Genomic DNA, 19187 nt, shown 5'->3' on the forward strand with positions numbered 1-19187 from the left:
TGAACAATTCAAGTCAGCATAAGGCCCACCGCTACATCTCCACACACGTTGTCTTCCGTCAGGTCTGTCAAGGGCAAAATGGCATTCATCAGTGAATAAAACACTCCCCCACTCTCTCTGCCGGCACCTCAGATGTTCTCTGGCCCACGAAAGACGGCGATTTCATCTCTCAGTTATCAACATGTTATCCCCGAACAGCCTCCGAGCATGCAAATCACTTTCATGCAGGCGATGAGCTACTGTCATTCTACTGATGTGCAGGTTATTTCTTCCTGGAATTTCTTGTGCTCCAGCCACTGCAATCTGAAAAAGACCATGCAGGTGAGTCAGTCGGACGTGATGGTCCTGGACAAGTGTGGTGACCCTCTGCCACCAAGGACATGGCCTGTCCCTCACAGAGCTGGTTTATGGTTTCTCTGGACTAGTCTGCTGATTGTTGAAGCAGAAGATCTCATTCTCTGGGCAACTTCTCTCACAGACAGGCCACTTTCAATCATGCTGATACCAACCAGATCTTCATTACTCAAGCAGGGCATGGTCGTAACTTTTGATCTTCTTGCGTTAATTAAAATCATGTCTTTTCGAATGGCTATACAGATTCTTAATCAACTCATTTTGACAATTTTAAATCAACTCAAATACCAAATACTTAGCACCTGACGTTTTCAAGAAATCACATGACTTGAGCTCATTATTTTGTTATCCCAAGGAACAATACTACTCAAACAATCAACAAACCTATCTGCTCACTATTTAAAATGTAAATAAGATTATGTATGTGCATAATGAGCTATTGATGTCAAACTCAGACTGCTGCATTTTCGCTGTGCATCAATGTGGGTGTGTGTGTGTGTGTGTGTGTGTGTGTGTGTGTGTGTGTGTGTGTGTGTGTGTGTGTGTATATATATATATACACATACACACATACACACACACACACACAAGGTTCAGAGAAGGTTCAACGGCAGTGTACAAAAATGAAGGTTGGTAAGAAGAACAAATATTAGAAAATTTAATTAAAATAAAAATACAATTAAAATTAATGTACACAAAAAAGATAAAATTATTAAAAATCATTTATTTCAGGATGTTTTGGGCAAAAACCCTTCTTCAGCTTTGTAGAAAGAAAAGTAACACCTGCACAAAGAGCACACTCAGTCTGGAGAGGGGGTTTTGTGTCTGTGTTGCATGTTTGTGTTTGTCTTTTTATTTCAGGACTGCAACCCCTTTTGTTATATGCTGGCGATACCCATTGTAGGGTATAGCCTTATTATTTGACGGTCTGAAGAAAACAGCAGTATTAAAGTGCTGTTTGAACCGTAACTTTGTGTCTGTCATTGTTGGAGCCCCTGCATCACCTGTACACCTGAGCACTGCAAAACAAACTTTCACACTCCCCTGTGATTGGTCCCGTCCGTGAGTCACTGTGTGTTTACGTGTTCAGTGTATTCCCACTGTCCCAAAGTGTGCGGCTGAGCACCAATGCGATGTGTAAGGTTGAATAAAGTAGCGGAGGGCTGGGGTTATAAAAGGCGCTGCGATGTTGTTGTGAGGTGGTTGCCATGGTTCTGGAGTAGCTGACAGGGAGCTGTATGTGTGACTGAGTGCTGAATAAAGGAACTATTGGAACGAGAAATAAGTATGTCCGTCTCTCCTATTTTCTGGTTGCCTGTGAAACGCTACTATATATGTATATATATATATATATATATATATAGAGAGAGAGAGAGAGAGAGAGAGAGAGAGAGAGAGAGAGAGATTTTTATAATATCACTAGTATTTATTAAAAATTTAATATCTACATACAATCTTACTTGCTTGACTTTTTTACACATAAACTAAATAACAGTTAAAATGTGGGTGTGTTTAAACGGTCTTTTCGTTTAAAGCATTTTACATGTTTATAGTTCAATAATCCCAGCCTTATCTTCATCTTTAGCCATAAAACTGTAATATAAATGCATCAGAGACAAGACAGATGTACAAAGAAACAAACTGTTAGTGGCCCATTCCAGTCACATCCCAGCTGTATCCTAGCTATCCACCTCCATCTGCTGAACCATATAACAATCTATTATCCTTTTCTGGGTTGAGGCTCAGACGACTCCAACAGCTCAGCATCACTCTAATGCTAATGGTATTCTGTGTGTCAGTGAAGGAGGATCAAAGCTGTTTTTTATCAATAGATCAAATTGAATCAGTTAACTATGAATCAGTAGGCTATAACTGCACATTAGTCAAGGCTACTTTTCAGTCTCCAACTGTCCTCGGACCACATGTTGTGACACCAAAATGCTAAGCAATGTTTTTTATTACATATTTTGTACCCCTTACTAGCAGCAATATTATTACTGTCCTTATAAATATTACCAGAATAAGTATACACCATGGTACATTCATATTGTGATTTTCTGCAGTTTACCATGCATTTTCCATACTTCACCACAGTTCCCAGCTTTTTGCTTAGCAGTTTAGTAAAGTTGTATAAGGCTTGTGCCCTTATAATTTTGTTGGTTTGTGATGGTGGTCCACTATGAAAGTCACTATATAAATAAATATTGATTGATTGGTGATTGTTTTGTTTTGTTTGTTTTAACAGACAGAGTACAGTAGATTTAAAAATGGAAATACTGCCTTAAATTTGGATATGTGGCTGTTTTTATAATTAAAATAGACCCATTGTGTAATTCAGATCAATACCCAGGCTGAATCAAACCAAATGCCTTTTTCTTTTTAATTCACAGCCCCTCTTTTCTTCAAGGGTATCAGTTTTAAAAGAACTTCTGATCTGCTTGGGTTGCACTTTGATAAGTGCGTATTGCTATCTCAAATAGCCGTGAGGGGTTTTCAATTGCAGTACACCTTGTCCACATTCCTGGGTGCAGATCGACTGAGTGCAAGATTGTTACATTATTACCGGTTAACTGTTATCAGAGACGTTGTGTTCGTTATTTCTTTGAATGCATGCCTTCACAGAACAGAGGTATTATTCATAATCTTTTTAATAGATTGCACTTGTTTCCCCAGTGTGAATTTAACTCCCATTACAGATAAAACCTGAACAATGGGGCTTGCTTGATAAGCATGTGATGACCTATTCAAGATAAAAGAAAAAGAAGACAGGACAGAACGTTAAGTTAAACAGTAAACATTCAGTGTTGGACTTGAATACAGACAAAGACATTCACAGACAACTCCAAAACCATGCATTTGCAAAAACATGTTTGCAAATATTAAAATTACAAAGCTTATTATCTCAGCCATTCATACCATTATTATTCTGTGCCAATAAATGATTGTTTTTCATGAAGTATTCTTGCCTCATGAGGAGCAGATTGGCAGCAGTATGTCAAATGTAAGTCAGACATACTGACTGCACATGTTCAGTGCAGTCAGATGAAATTTATGAAAAAGACCTAGGAGTTTTTGTTGACTCAGAAATGTCTTCATCTAGACAAGGTGGGGAAGCTATAAAAAAGGCTAACAAGATGCTCGGATACATTGTGAAAAGTGTTGAATTTAAATCAAGGGAAGTAATGTTAAAACTGTACAATGCACTAATAAGACCTCATCTTGAATATTGTGTGCAGTTCTGGTCACCTCGCTATAAAAAAGATATTGCTGATCTAGAAAGAGTGCAAAGAAGAGCGACCAGAATTATTCCGGGCTTAAAAGGCATGTCATATGCAGACAGGCTAAAAGAATTGAATCTGTTCAGTCTTGAACAAAGAAGACTACGGGGCGACCTAATTCAAGCATTCAAAATTCTAAAAGGTATTGACAGTGTCAACCCAAGGGACTTTTTCAGCCTGAAAAAGGAAACAAGGACCAGAGGTCACAAATGGAGTTTAGAAAAAGGGGCATTCAGAACAGAAAATAGGAGACACTTTTTTACACAGAGAATTGTGAGGGTCTGGAATCAACTCCCCAGTAATGTTGTTGAAGCTGACACCCTGGGATCCTTCAAGAAGCTGCTTGATGAGATTTTGGGATCAATAAGCTACTAACAACCAAACAAGCAAGATGGGCCGAATGGCCTCCTCTCATTTGTAAACTTTCTTATGTTCTTATGTTCTTATGTTCAAATGTAAGCTTGATATACAGACAGACAGGCAGATAGATCACCTCAGACAATGATACTCTAAAGCTAAAGCATGCCCAGAGCTTGAGCCTCATTTCATCCCAGTTCTGCTAAAAGGATATGTGGCTATTTTTGGTCTTATTTAGTCTATGGTGGGCATGAAAATTCACAAACTTAGCTATTGAGATTGTTTTACACAGTCTCTGTGGTTAAAAAGAGCAGGAAGAAAATAAATACAGCAAACTTAGCATTTTGACATTTTTGTTTTCTAACAAGTGTAGACATGTTAAAAGTTTGGGTTTGGATTTTTTTTAGATAGCTCAAATTGTTTACCATTCCAAACTAAGCTGTAGTTTTTACTTTTATCTACAACATTGTGACATTTTTTGGGGTGAAAAAGCATTAGAAAAAGAATTATTTAACATTTAGAACCATTATATTGTGCATACTTAATAAAATAAAAAGGTCAATAATATAAAAACCCACACTAGTATTTTGTTAAAATTAAATTAGAAAAAATTGTGGTTTGGCTTACACTGCCTTTTGAAAATTGCCATTTTGTTTATGTCGCATAGCATTCTGTGAGGTTGTCACCATCCCAATTCAGGTTCAGAACCTGTGAGTTTTAAAGCACTTTCCATTTGTATAGCTTTTCTTAAAACCAGTACAGGCGCATAAAGAGGGTCGTCATAATCGCGTAATAAGCACATAGTAAGTCAAAGATTATAGTCAAATGTAACTTAAGAGGCTAAGAGTGTACCATAAAATAAAGGTTTGGTGAGGACTTGTGACAAAGTGCCCGCCCCTGTGTATATTATCTGTTATGTTGCGTGTGGTTTGTTAAATGTTGGTGTATAGTCATTGGTACACGGGATATAAACGGGTCTGTGTAACACGAGTGTTTAAAATGTATATTTGTATTTAGGCACGAGAATTGCACAGCACTTCACGTGCAGGTAAAAAGTAATAATATGTGAGAACGTGGAATTGCACTTTTATTAATTCACGTGCAGTTGTACCAAGACTCAAATTGAATGATTGATTAACAATCGAGTCTTGGTACAACTGCATAAAAACAGCATCTTTTCACCCACTCGAGGGTTGGGGGAGAGTTTGAGTTTGAGTTTGAGTTTGAGTTTGAGTTTGAGTTTGAGTTTGAGTTTGAGTTTGAGTTGCTACTGCGTGCTGGTGGGACCACGATACTTGTTTATTTAACCGTGTTTGTTTGTCAATCTGCTCACCGTATTTTTGTTAAGTATAGTCCGTTTTTGTTTATCTCTTTTATTTTGGCGTAGAGTACCGTGTCCTGTTGTTTCTGTTTGTTCAACTGTTTTACTTTACAATAAACTGGCGCAAGCAAGCGCCATCATCATCTCAATTCATCTGTCCTGTGTTTTGTGTATTCATTTCCTGGTTCTGACACCGCCCACTTCAGCTGTCTCTTTGACAGGACTGGATACAAAATCAGTTAACATGTTCACCGTGTCAAATGTGACAGACAGACCTGAGGCCGACACAGCGTAAAGGGATGACGTAATGCTATCAAACTGCTTAGGTAAGAAAGTGATTGCGTGAGCACAGGTTTAAAATATTCATATAAAACTGAAAGTGTATTGGACTATAGCCAAATTTAATCAGAGACATCTTTAGGAGGCTACTAGAATCAAGGCAGTGATATAGACAGATAGATTAACCTACAGACACCTCCTTATATCCCCTCAATCTCGTACTCTCAACAACGTATGCTAAATAACGTTAATAGTAGCAAGTTTCATGAAAACTGTAGAAGTTATTCTCCATATGCAATAATGTAAGTGTGACATAAAGATGGAAGGATATACGGACAAACACTATATAACCTTCCATCCTCTGCAGGGGAAATAAAAGAATATATACATTATATTTTATAAACCACTATTAATACAATGGCATGTTGTGAGCGTAAATGGGTGTTTCTTCTCTAGTGTTAGTAGAACTTTAGACAGAAACTGTAATCCAGCTTGGAAAAGGGCTTTTTATTTTTAATCCAGGTCTGGTGACCAAAACAATAAATCCCGACAATACAAACCAATGTGTAATGCGCAGAAGTAATAATAACAACGGGTTGCAGCCCAAATAATAAACACACATTGTCTGCTCCATGGACATGGTCGGCAGTCCTGAGTGCATGCAGTAGTGCTCGTGGTGGGTGATAGCAGGTTATTTTGTGATTGTGGTGTAGTGTTGTTCTGGCTTTGTGCTGGCCCAAGGCAACAACTCTGGATATGTATTAGCTGTCTGGTGGTTTACAAACACAGACAATTACTAACAGACACAAACAAACAAAACACTCACAAATACAATTGTAGTTTTCACTGGGGTCTCTCACGGTCCTTCTAGTCTCTAATCAAGTTGGTTTACCAAGATTCACTGTATTTCTGTCACAGGGAGAAAAACAGGCATAAAATAATGGGTCAATAATTGGTAAAGAAAAAGGTTTTGTGTACAGTAAATTCTAATTATGTATCAGCAAGCATTAACAGTTTTGTATTTCTGTACCCTCAAAGATGTATTGTTCCCTTGAAAGAAAAATACTCCTTGCTGCTGGTTTCTCATGATAGTCTCTGAAATCCTGTGTCACATGTTCTTGTTGTGTGTGAGTTGCTGTTACGAGGATGAAGAATCATACAGATGTTGTCCAAATGCTTTCATTATTAACCTAATCTTCTTTAGAGAAACCCTTCTGTTGCCAAATGTTCCTCGGGGCCACATGGGATTTCGATGTCTGTTTTATTTAATGCTGAAGACTGGTCATGTGTAAGAATCCATGGTACTGCTAATAGGTTTTTCAATATCCCACGAGTACTGTGCTATGAAGTGTGTTTGAGTAACTTGTTCCCTTTCTTGTTTCAGAGCACTTAATTGTTTGAATTTCTTTGATGTAAACAGTCGCTTAAGCCAAAAAGCCAATTAAATGAAATTTAATTCACTACACTTTTGAATTTTGGCCTTGAGGTCATTATCTATTGCAAGTATGGAAATGGGCCCATTTCGCAGCACAACCTAGTAAGAAACAACAAGCTTCCTTGCTTGAATCAAGTCCTGTTGAGTTACAGTCTATCAAATTAATTTTAAACAAATAATCTCAGCTTATTAGTTGTACAAATGATTTGATCTTTATTCTTCATCCTCGTAAAACCATTACTGTACCAGTATATATTTCTGTAAACATACAGTAATATTCGTTTTTATTACCTGGAGCATATCTTCGGTCTGACTTTCAATTCTACATCACAGCCTATGCTGTATAACAATAGGCTTTGGAAAGAAAATGTACCACAAAGCTTTTTCAGCAAATATCACCAGAGTATAATGACTATCAGTAGCACTTAAAATTACTTTCATGTTTGTCTTAGAAACTATATATATGTACTGTATGTATATAGTTCTTGGTTAATATATTGTTGTTCAAATAATTACTTACTGCACTGCATGTCGTTTTTGATCAGCAACACTTTTTTATAGATTTTATACTGACAGTTAATTGGGAATACTGGTAAATAGTTTGTTTGCAAACCACAGTTTCATCTCTTCAGGCTATCATGTTTTTTAAATGGACATAGCGTAAATGACAAAACACTGCCCTGGTAAGGCTAAAATTCATTAAATCTTTGTAAAAGAAAGAAAGAAAGAAAGAAAGAAAGAAAGAAAGAAAGAAAGAAAGAAAGATAATAAAATAAAAAAAGCTTTTATTTTAAAATAATAATTCTATGAAGCCCAGCTTCAATGTTGCTCCAAAGGTGATTAACCTGATTGCATGCTGCTGAACACTAAAGACACAGTTTAGGAGGACTGTAGGGATTACTGGTGAGTCAATGTTTTCAGCAGCAGCAAATGAAGTGGGTAAGAAGAAATCTAAACAACTAAATAACGTTGCAGCTATACTTCAATGACTCACAGGGCAAAAAGTGGCACATTCCCTTGTTTTAAGCTCTCCTGATGGACATGACACCCTACAGTAGGTCCCCTATACCCTCAGCCCTGAGGGATTGTACACATATGGGTAAGGACCAGATTTTTACATGCAGTGGTATGTCCTTAGCCTCTTTTTCTAGTGGTTTTGGAAAACATTAGGCTTGCGACATTAGCTCAAATTAAAGTCAAAATGTGTATTTATACTTGATGTGGTTTCAGTAGTGCAGTAGATGATGTTGAACGATAGAAAGTGCCAAGATATAATCTGCAAGGGGTACTATAATTCCTGAAAACTGTCCAAAACAAATAAGCACTCACTTCAAAATGCATAATAAAAATAATTCATAACAGTTAGCCGATCCAGAGAAATTTAACTATTTCAAGATGCCAGCAAGAGATGATGTGTTTTTAAGTAAAAGTGTAACATGTTTCCCAGATTCAGTTAATGGGACTAATTGGAGACACTGCAAATAGGGTTATGATTTGGTTATGACTTGGTGACAAGTGACACGGTGTGAATCAATACACACAGAATTGCCATGACAGTGGGGGTGATTTGTTTGTCATCAATGTGTTGCCATTAGCTGGCTGCTACTGTAAAAGGATCAAATGTAAAGGTCTTCTGTTTTGGACAGTTTATATTGTCTTGCGAACCTGCTAACATTTATATATACATTCTTGTCCATTAGAAGTTACTATTGATAATAACAGTTGATTTATTTGGTTCTCAGTTATCAATAAATCAAACGGGAATACAATTCAATGAACAGAAATCTTTTGGGTCGCACAAGGATATCTTGTTAACACATTAACTGTGATTAACGGTGGCAAAAGCATAGCAAAGTGTAGAAAAGCATAGCACAGCATAGCAAAGTATAGCAAAGTGAAGAAAAGCATAGCAAAGGCACTGTGGAAGCATGGTAAAGCACAGGCAAGCATTGTGACTCATTGGTGTTTATGGTGCACTTTACAGTATACAGTATGCTTATTAAAAAATCATGTTTTAGAAATCAACCAAACACCATTAACTCTTTAGGGTCCACCCCATCTTAAAAATTCCACCTGGGACCTGGCCCTTAAAATCTTTTTACTCAGACACTGTAAGAGACAGTCCTGCTTGTGTGGCACCGATTGAAAAAGGAGACTTGGTGCTTTCCAACAGGGTTCTATTTGTGTATTTCTGGTATAGGATCCTGTCAGCAGACAGTTGTGAATGTGAGTGTTTTGCAATGTTACAGACCTACCTCGGTGCAGTAAACAAATATTTTCAAACAAAAGGCTTGAAGCCACAGTGAACAGCTCCATCTTGCACCACATGATCAGGGTCCCTGGCACAAATCATTTTCTTTTTGTTTTTATTTTGCACATGTTTCAATGGTTCAGTTTATTTTGGTTGCTTTTGGTGCCTTTTGTATATAATAATTACTCTATTTATTATCCAATGTGTTAAAAAAATGTTTTCCATGTTGCCTACATGTTGAAGTTTCATTGTACACTGTCAGATTTTAACTGCCCATACTAAAATAAATGTTATAAACAATAAATAAAGTTTTTTTTCTAAAAAGCATTTCTCTTTTTCTGTGGTTTAAGCCTCAGATGATTTAACTTTTTTTATGGAAGTTTAGTGTGTACAGATTCATTTCATATACAACATGTACCTGTAACCTTTAGAGTTATAGGCACCAATCTAACAACAGTAAAAATTAAAATAAAAAAAAACCTTTATCTTGTGCATACATGTCATTCCGTGGACAATGAATCTCCTCCTAGCGGCTGATGAGCTAATAATACATCAGCATAAGACATGTATGTACCTCTCCACTACAGAGCTTGCTCTTTAGTTGAATGGTAATAAATTCATCTTTGAATCGTATGGTTTACGGTTCGCATCCAGCCCTTGCCTTTCCATTCAAGTCAATAGGCTGAGATGCCAACTCATTACATGTGCATACAGTAGATTCATACAGCACAGGTCCAAAGTTAAAAGCTATTTTATGTTTAATAGTGGTTCCCAAGTACAATCTAGTTTTATGATTTATAATAGCTTGCTGTAATGTGTGTAGGGTTTACCTACTAGGGTGTCTCTTATTATAAGAGACATGATTTCACACAGTGAAAAAAAAATTTGGTGTAGAGAAAGTAAGTGTTATGGGTAATGCTCCCTATTGCCAGCATGCATGCTTATGCACAGCTTCATCTACATATCAGACTAGGTGATTGAACGCTGCAAAGCTCTGATTAAAAGAAATGAAAAATACCAATAGTGCTCTATTAGAAATACTGACATTGGCAGTGTTGAATAATAACACGCCTCATTAAATGATACAACAACGATGCAGAAAGAAAAATGCAACACGAGCCTGTAAGAAATGCTGTCTTTCAATATTCATTTAGCTAAAATCATTCCAAGCTGTTCAATTAGTTTTATTAAGTTATTTTTTTAAAAAGCTTGTCTGTTTATGAAATTCCTATGGTGAAATAAACTGCATCCCAAGCTCTGAGATATGCCACTTGGTACCTTTCAAAGGCCTTTTACCGGTTTCTCTTTACAAAACATTATTGTTTTATTATTGTATTATAATGCTGGAATAACAATAGTCCACATTGAAATGCTAGTTTTACCTTCAAAATGTATTTTGAAAAAAAAAATTGCTTGATTTAAAAAGATATTTCACAGATCAAGGTCTCTGTTGTCCTGTTTGAATGTTTGAATACATGAAACAAAAAACAGTTTGTGGATTTGAAGGCCTTTATAATAAATGTGTCTTTGGACCTTCAGGGTTGAAAATGTATTGCAAACTAATTTAGTGCAACCAAGCAAATATTTAGATTACTGTGAAAATTATATTTCACTAGATTCCTTAAAAGCATTGAATACACAATACTAAGTTAAAGTGCATGACTGCTCTGGTGACTGAAGGACTGAATGTTTCATTTATCAACTGTAAAAACAGGTTATGATGGTTAGGATAATGCAGTTGAAGAAGGCTCCTGTTTCACTTCTTCGATATTACAATGAAATTGTACTCTCAATACCCAGACATTGGGGGCATGTATACAGTAACACCAGCAATATTGGCACAAATGCCTGGGCGATGAAGATGTTGGTGGAGGATGACCCAGAGGCGTACCTGGTTGCATTTAAACGGCTGGCTACCACCGTGTCATGGCTGAGGCACTTCTTGGGGCAAGCCAGCTAGCTATAAGTGACCTCAACGCTGCCAGCTGCGAACTGGTCAAGGTGGCCATTCTCCACAGCTTCAACATTACGGCAGAGACCCACCGGGTTCGGTTCAGGGAGTACCAAAGATCCCCGGAGACACGCCTCAGGGTGGTTGTGGATCGGTTGTGTGACCATGTGATACACTGGCTGACACCCAAGAAGAAAACCAACCTGCAAATGGGGAAGCAATGGTTGTGGAGCAATTCTGCCATGTGGTTTGCGCTGATACCCAAGCCTGAATATGGTGCCACAACCCCCACACCCTGGAAGATGCAGTGAAACTGGCCGAGGATTTTGAGGACTCCCTAGTCTCCACGTGGACCGAGATACTGTCGGTTCTTGTCCTTTGGAGCAGTCTAACCTTTCCTCCTCCACCACCACCACCACCACCATCAGCACCGGGACCCAGACCTTTAAGACCGGAGAGCCAAATAGGTCCCTTTGCCTCCCCGTCATGGAGACCAAAGTTAGCCCCCAGCTGGGGTAGAGGTGCTGCCCCTTCTGTCTCCCCAACTTGTTTTAGGTGCAACCAACCGAGACATCTAGCCAGATCATGCCCCGTTGCCATGGAGTGTGATGTGGCTGCATATTATTGGGCACCTGAGATAGGTAAGTGCGGATAAAAGGTCAGTAGGGGCCTTGTAAGATTGATGTGGTTCTAGGCAATGTGAAAAACCACATATTTAATATTTCTTCCATAGGTATCATTTTCTTATCTAGTCTCTTTACATGCTTCTAAAGTTTCATGCCTGGTAACACTGAGGTACAGGGATTTTACATTCAAGCAAAATGAAATGGTATTATGTGGAAGAATAATTTTTATATTACTAATCCTTTTCAGCAAATGTGTTGTATCTTTTCAAGGCTGCAGCTCCCTTTCAGCTCTTTCCGCAATAACATATGTTGGGTTAATTGTGCTGACAATCATTTGCATCATGTGTTTTTCTTTGTGCTTTTTTGGGTTACCTCTAACCAAACCTGTTCTTGGATTTTGCGGAAGCATGTAATTTTGCAATTCTTTCGATACAAACCCAATTTTATATAATCTATCTGCCAAAATGTTCTCTTCTTTTATTAAGCCGGTATTAGTTTTTACTTCTTCATATGTATTTATATTTTGCAATTCAGTCCCTACTGTTTCTATTTAATCATCTTTGTTCATTACTACCACCCCAGAACCTGTATCTGCTGCTCTTATAATAATAATATCAGTTACACTTAGTTTACCTTTACTTCTTAGGCCTGTTTTTATGTCATTTCTAACTACTTCAATATACACATCTAACCATTTGTTTCTTCCCTCTGGAGGAGTCTAATAGTGCTTTCTTTTCATTTGTATTCCATGTTCACACACACATTCTGATTCTGTGTGTGTTTCATTACAGAAGTATTCCGCCTGCCTCATTTGTCTTTCCCATTCTTTTAATTCTGTTATTAACTTATCCTTATTTATGTATCTTTTTGTTGGAACAAACTTGAGCCCCTTGCATAGTAATGCCATATTGCAGTTCAGTAATTATGCACACCTATATAATGTCTATAGGCAGTTGAAAGAGTGACCCGAATGACAGCGAGTGCAATGAAAGTGTTTTGTTCTGGCTATGATTGTGTCTACGTTGGCAGAGTGATTTTCATACTAAGCATGATAGCTACAGTCCAGCACAGAGAGATTGTTTCCTAGTCTAATGTTCTTCTGGGCAGTCTTGGTAGAGCATTTCTCCTGTGATTAGATAAACCAGAGAAACATAAACCAGAGAAACTGATAATTTTGCAGTGGTCTCTTAATTTTTTCCAGAGCTGTGTATATATATATATATATATATATATATATATATATATATATATATATATATATATATATATATATATATATCACATAATGTTTATCCCTTAAATAATATTATTCGCTCATCTATTAAAAATATTAATATTTTCCATAAACGCTCTCTTCGGGCACCATATTCCAAGTTTAAAGGAGACCTTTGTTTTATTAACCCCCCCCACCTCCCTCCTCCCACAGATTGTAAGTTTCACAACAATGCTTGGTGTTGATGAGTCTCCACAGGCCTACCCTACTGGTGGAGCCTTTCTTCACAGCTGTACGATCCACGGTCTCCATGGTGATTTTGTTTCTAACTTGTAGGCTTTATCCACCCTGAGGGCTGAGGGAGCCAGTCTGCCACTGAGTTTTCATTTTAGACTTCTCTATAGGCAGAGTCAACCCCAACTGAGGATCAAAGCAAAATCCAGTCCATATGCTAAGGACACACCAGTTGGTTGGTTTGGTATTAAAGTAGCAGCCCCCGAGAAAAAAGAGTTAAGCATATTGACTAATCGCCTTTGAGGGGAGGCTAATTTCATTTGCAAAGGCTTTGTTGAACTTCTACAAGCCAACATGCAGATGATCCGAGAGTACCACCCTCTGATTCTCTGAACAGCAGCATGTTTCACATGAGGCTTCCTCTTACACAACATGTGAGCCTGTTAATCTGCTGTCTTCTGAGCAGCACTATGTACACACAGTATGTAAACCCTGGTGGCACTAATGGGTTTAAAATAGTAAGTACAATGCGTGATGCATTTTCCTCCATATGAAAATAAATGTTGGAGATCATAGTGAAGGAGTATCTTATGGTGTGTTGTTTGCTTGTTTTTTTGCTTGTTTGTTGTTTTTTTTTAGTTAATATCAGAATATTCACTATTCCAAATACACAACCAATGCAAGATAGATTCACTAATTAGACCAATGAAAAGTTATTCACTCAGCAGTATTGAAGTCACTAAATGATATCAAATCTGATATTACTGTACCAGGTATGTGATTTGTTTGTATTTAACTAAAGTACAACCTAAAGTTACCAGACTAGTGTGAAATGTAAAAAGCTTGGTAGCTGATTTACTAGATAATTGACCTACACTATGAAAGCTACTACAAGTAAACACAAAGCTTCCAGTTATGAATCTTTATAATGTGAAAAACCAAAACTACTGTCTAACACATATAATAAACAAATATGTTTGGTACATGTTTTATTGCCCTTTCACAAATTGGTGCAAATTGCATGTTGATAAATATGTCTTGTTTGTGACAAAAGCCACCTGAATTGACACACTTAAAACTCAACTTGGATATTTCATCTGTCAGCTGGAGATTGGAGGGGGTCGCAGCATTCAAGAAAAACAGGTCTGAAAAGTGTATAACACAAAAGCACACTTGTGCTGAAATCATAAGCACAGGTTGTATACTAGCAACAGATAAGCCTTTATATGCAGGACGAGGCGCACCTATTTGCTCACTTCCAAACACCTGCTGCCAGTCATGCAGAATGCAGACCGTTGAGGAGAACAATGAGCAAGGCGAGTGTGTCAATATTTTGGGGATAACAAACCATACAGTGCTCAAATACAATACATCAGTACAAATTAATATTGGTTTTAAGTTTCATTTCATGAAAGTCTAACTGCACACACCACTAGCTCTCAAATGCTCAACTGGCTTTTCCTTCAGCTCTGGGAAGCTGCCCTCCTATTTTAATTACAGGCAGTCATGAGGCCCTGCAGACCAGATTTCTGAACCTGATAAACAGTTGTTGGGTAAGAGTCACTTTCTCACTGGCAAAGAAGGTGTTCTTCCATTCCGAGTCTTTTCCTATTATGATTTTAAACCTTTAAAAAACATACAGTTTGTCATAACCTTTCATTATTAAAGTGGGACACTGGCATCTGCTTTGGATGCTGTCACTAGAATTGCAAAGTTTTACTATGTAAACTTAAAACAAAATTTTTATTTTCAATGTAAATTACTTATCTTGTAAATGGTAGTTCCTGTTTTTTGAAAAGTTCTTGGAATTCATTAACAAAAAAATGAATGCAGCTGGTGTGTTATCTTGCCTAAACAAAGTAGCTTTTTACATGCCAGATACTTTATTTTTAACAGACAGAAAATGCAAACATGTACTGATAGTAGTTGTAAAAGGTATTCTGGTTTCCTATATAGGCTACCATATATCTATTCCACATATGTTCTGGAATTATTCAATTAGATTTATTTTCAGGTTTTTCTGTTTTGCAAATGGACATGTATTTACAGCTAGGGTGGGACATGAGTTGCAAACAAAGTGTATATTTAAAGTTATAATATGTAGCAAACACGTGTGTGTAACATAACTGATTAATTTGTTATGCAAATGACATGTATTCTGCAATATAGAAAATATGCACCTCCCTGTTGCAAGTCAGTTTCATTCAAACATATCTGACAGACTTTTATAGAGTGCTGATATTAGGGCTTTTGTATGCAAAAGCTACTGGTATTTTACAACAAACAAATTAGAGACAGTAATCACTGAGGAATGGTCACACATATCAATGTAAACACCTTGTATAGTCATGTTGAATCAGTGCTGATTTTGCTGCCTATAGTGGCATTACACCCTATTAACAGTTTTTACAACCTGCAGATTTTCCAGTGGAGTAGGAACATAACAAAACATGATCAATAGCTGTTAACAATAGCAGAAAATGCACGTTTTTTACAAACATTTTTAAAACTTGATTCTGTTCTGTGGTGTGCATTTAAGAATATAAGCTCCTTAGTGGGAGTGAGATCTCAGATTTCATCAGCAATTCAAAGATTCTTCTTATCTGGCCTTCAGTATACCTTCACAAGTGCCTGGGACACAGTTCTGCTGTTCCAGCTTACACCCCACCCCCTCTGCTCTCACATTCACTGTCCCTCTGGCCTCTCCCAGCTGAGACTCACAAATCTGGGTGGCTAATTAGTCCCTGTTAGTGCGCTATTGAGCCTGATATCTTTGAACAGAAAGGGGCCAGGCTCCTCACATGAAACAACAGATGGATGGAGATGCATCACAACACAGTGACGACTAACAGAGGGACAGGAAAACAAAGGTGGGCAGAGAACATGTAGTGAGAGCTGGCAATTACAGGAGGGTGATGAGACAGGACTGATGACGAATAGAAATCTGAATAGCCATCCCAGATCACGCTTACTTAACTCATTAGTCCCAGTTGAGTAACTTGTCTAGCTATTTATCAGGCAAGTTTCTGGCTTTGCCAGCAGGAGAAATGTACTGTGGCAAGAAGACTAGTGGTAGTCACTCAAGGCTAATGCTTGAGAGAGCAAAATTAAGGGTGAATGTTTAAATCTTAAATAAAAAACTACTGCAACTTAGGATAACTGGCTAAATAATGATGTTATGATATTGTGTTTCAGCTCATGTAGTGCTTTTACAGCCAGTACTGCACCTAACATATTCTGCATGAGCATCTCCTAGGCAGTTGCACACTATTAAAATGGTGCATGGTGAGAGTTCTGTTAGAAGTCCAATCTTACTGTAGAATGAGTAGAAGAGTTACAGTCTGCCTCGCCATGCATTCCCATTTTAGGCACTTGTCAAAGAAGAGGAGGATTGTTTAACCTTTGTGCCCCAATTCACATCCTCTTACTAACTTCCACTTCCTCAAACCAGCAAAGGGTCAGGAATTTTTTTTTAAATCATAAATACAGCATGTATGTTCAATTAATACCATGAGAAAAATGTATACATTGCCTAATTGTATGATGATTGGGTAACTGCCTATCATGGGAATCTATTTGTATTTACGGCACATATAATCTTAATTGTAGGTCCTATCAAATTACATTATAACCTTGTACATTAAATATTAATTCCTACCCATTTCCATGCTGATTTATTGAAAAACCATATATCAAATGATTTTTAAAGGAGGATATGCTCTAACAAAGCTTTCGAGCACATACCTATCATTCAAGTTATCTTGAAAACGATAAAGGGTTACCACGTTCTGTGCTTCCTAAACGCTTCCATTTAAAAATTATACACATTAACGTCTTGAGAATTTTAACTTTTTTTATCTCTCAAGACATCTGTTAGTGCTTCATGTAGCAGATGTGCGGGGAGTTTAAGTTCAAAAGAAGACGCTTTATTCTTCTTAAAAAATGTATTGGAAGACTGAATTATTATTGAACTAATGAATCAAGAGGAACCGTAGTTGCTCATAAGGAGCCATAAGTGTTATATACGGTATGTTTGCATCAAAGACAAAAAAAAATAATTCATTCTCAGTTCTTGTGCATTATATTTTGCTATTAAACTCTTTCACGGATTGATGCTGTTCTGTGAAAGTGTGTTACATTTACTGAAATAAAAACGCTTTTAAAATGACCAAATTCCCATTGGGCTTATGTTAATTTAGATTCTATTGATTTTGTTATGTATTACTATGCAGGACAGCCACTATAAGATTGTTACCTTTATTAAAAATGTCCAGGGAAGAATCGTACGATGAATCTACCAATGAATCAACTAATGCCCAAAAATTAACCGATCAAAAATTTTAATCGTGGCAGCCCTATATATATATATAAACTGCAATACATGAGGGTCACACTACTTTCAAAGCTTCCATGGCATCTATGATGTTATTTTCTGTTATTCTTGGCTCTTTAGAAGTAGCATGTAATTAATAATGGTGCCAGCTGCATCACTGAAATAAACATACATGTGTATATAAACCCAAAAACAATAACACACTTGCATACAGTATGTGACAAGGGAAGCCAGCTGTTCCCAACATTTGTTATCATGTGATTTGTCACTAAGAGACTACTGTACATCACAATCCAAATATATTACAAAGTGTATGAACTAAATAGATGCAGCTCCAAAACACAACTTTACATTCACAAAGCAATTTATTCCAAAGTGTACAGTAATTAGCATCATTTTTGACTCAAAAGAAAAAATCACCCTTCAAGGAACTTAATTCAAGAGTGCTTATGTATTCTAAAGTAATTTATAATCAGCTGTGTGGAAGGGTGGTGGGTAATTCACTGACTCAGGAGACAGACAGGTGAACTTGACCAACACCGCACAGGTGCCCGGTTTTATTTCAGGGGTGCTTTGGGTTTCTTTAGCCCACAGAGGGCGCTGTTGGTCCGTGGTCTGCTTACCAACTATGGTAAACAGAACCACGGGAATACCAAGCAATGGTAAACAGTCCAGTCGCACTCGCAGATGCTTCAAAACAATAATGGAAAAATCAAAGGCACAAAGAAACAGGGAAAATAAAACGGTAACAAAACTACAAAGAAAAGGTGCTGCACTTTGCAGCAATATCCCAGTCGCTGCTGCCCGTGCAATCCGGCTCACCGACTTACGCTGCCAGCTAACTAGTCTGCTCGGCTATAATATTCCGGGGTCTGCCCAAGGGTTCCCCGCCCTCACTGTCTCGCTCTGAAACACTCAGTTTCATTCTCTCCCAACTGGTTCTCGGTCCTGGACCAGCGATTCCGCACTCTCGGCGCATCTAAAAGGGCAGACCTGAGGAAACAGCAGAGCATTATCTTATAGGACTAACAATCTCCCAAGACTCGCCTCTCAGCCATTCAGAGAGGGGGAAAGTCCACACACCCACTTTCCCACCTCCCCGTGTCACTGCCATGACTCACAGGCGGTTGTTGGACGACTGCCGCCCTCTTCCTGCAGCACTGTGAACACGCCAGCAGAGTCAGCACAGATCTTCCCCCGCTACAAGCTGTTATACAAATAAATAAATAAATCTCTTGATTTTAGATAAACATGTTCTATCAATTAGTGAAAGATAATTGGTAAATTAAAGTTATTCAGCTGTAAGGATTGACCTTCAGGGTAGCTCAGAGTCATACAGGTGTGTTTACTACATCTTAAACCATTGCATTGTGCAATAAATCCAAATGGAGGTATTATGGTAAACATGTTTTTATATTCAATATGTGTTGCGCAGGTAACATTAGACATTGCTGCAGGTATGAAACTTAAGAAATGTGTCTCTTAGAACTCCAGTTCCTGAACTCTGAAAGGGATACCCCTCACATGGACTCAAAACAAGGCCAAAGTTCACAGA

The sequence above is a fragment of the Polyodon spathula genome, chromosome 5 (assembly GCF_017654505.1).
Source record: "Polyodon spathula isolate WHYD16114869_AA chromosome 5, ASM1765450v1, whole genome shotgun sequence".
NCBI classification, from domain to species: Eukaryota; Metazoa; Chordata; class Actinopteri; order Acipenseriformes; family Polyodontidae; genus Polyodon; species Polyodon spathula.